The following is a 1919-nucleotide window of genomic DNA, read 5'->3' as shown; positions in this document are numbered from 1 at the left end:
TAATATTTTTATATTAATTAGTGTGTTGATAGACACTTTTGTGTATGTCAACCCACTTTTCTATTGTTTGTAATGTGTATTTCAAATTAAGTTGAACATGAATTAAAAACACTCAATTAAATTGAAAGAACATTTTATAGTATTACTAAAATAATATTCTGAACATTATTGAACAATAATAATAGAAATTTTCCTATCAAAAGAATAAAAAAAATGTTACATAACCATTTGCAACTATTTACATTTGAAGCAAATATTAATTGAGTGGTTATAGTCACTTTTTAAAATCACATTAACCTTTAATTTTAAGAGAAATGTGCAACATTTGCAACAAAAGTTGAAGGTCCAAAGAGTTGAATAAACGACATATTCTTCCACATGAAAGTTAACATTTAAGTAAAAGTATTCAAATGTAAAAACAAAGTAAGTAGATACCTTATATGGAAAATTTTATAAATAAACTTTTCAATAAGTAATTAAATTAGAAAGATTAGTTTTTACAATTATGGTGCACAATACTATATAATATTTATTTATCAAACTAATTCAATGAATGATCTGTTTTTATATTGGTTATCTCCAAAGTACGCAAACACCTTATATAAATGTGAATCTACATGATTCAAGTATTCAGTTAAATATAAATGTCAACCTTCAATTATGTAATTAACTAATACAATTGATTGTGTATGGTTAAGAGAAACAACTAAAAAACATAGAAAATGAACTAATGTAAAACAAATAAACCAAGAACACCTTATGTGATTAATTTCACAACATAACATCAAATTCTCCATAACAAAAGTGAGTTGTTATTCATTTTTTATGGTGAGATTTGAAGTAGAGTTTAACTTTTTTTAGGACACATTAACTTTTTCAACTCTACATCATATTATTCAGTCTGACGTGAGAAACATCAATCTAACATTAAAATAGAATCATTCTTCTTCATTGGAGTACATATCATAATCAAAAGTTGAACTCCAAACACCAAATAAAAGTGGAAAAAAGGAAAAATAGAAAGAAAAAAAAGAAAAAAGAAGTAACTAAGGTTGGAAGATAACATATTTCACAATGCCACTTCCACTTAGTTTGCAAAGCCTTCAATTTATATATGATATCTTATTCATATGCACATTGGTAGAAGCACATCTATATAGTGTCTGATTCTTATGCACATAGGTAGAAGCACAATATAAGTGAAGGTAAGTGAAGATGAAAAAGATAGTAAGAGTATCTAGGCATGAAACTTAACCAAAAGTAAGCAAATTATACATACATGAGGTATAATACATCTGAATACAATATTTAGTGCATATATGACATTTATTAACACATCTTAAAAACCGTTTGGAAGATTGAATGAGGGAGAATTAGATGAAAGGAGTAGATGTTATAAATAATATGGAGGCTTAACTTCTGACATGTTGTCTGCAATCTATCCACATCCTCTGTAGAATGTCAAATTGTTTCCATCAATGTTTTATATGATGTAGAGTACTTACATCTAAGACTCCTATAAATTTAAATTAAGATTGTGGAAATAAGAAAAGATAGAAATTCTTAAACAAACAATCTCTAACGTGAACCTTAAAAATTGAATCACTGTGCTTGTAATCTATACTAATATATAAAGCAAATACTTAAAATAACTACCATGGAGTAATTTTTGTTGTCTATTTTACCCTTTATAATTTCTAATTTTATGTTTCTATAAACTTCTTATTCTCTTATTATAAATTCACGGTTACTTTTCTAAACTGCAGCAGTTCTTCAACCCCTCTGCCATTTTTTACTTTTTAACTACCCGCTGGGGCATGGGTTTCTCATTCACTACTTTAGCCTTTCACATTCTTCTATAATAAATTATAAAGCCAACATGACTCACTACTTCCTCCTTTCACATTCTTATTTTCTCA

Source organism: Lupinus angustifolius, chromosome LG18 (genome assembly GCF_001865875.1).
Source record: "Lupinus angustifolius cultivar Tanjil chromosome LG18, LupAngTanjil_v1.0, whole genome shotgun sequence".
In the NCBI taxonomy this organism is placed as follows: domain Eukaryota; kingdom Viridiplantae; phylum Streptophyta; class Magnoliopsida; order Fabales; family Fabaceae; genus Lupinus; species Lupinus angustifolius.
This window is presented reverse-complemented; position numbering follows the sequence as displayed.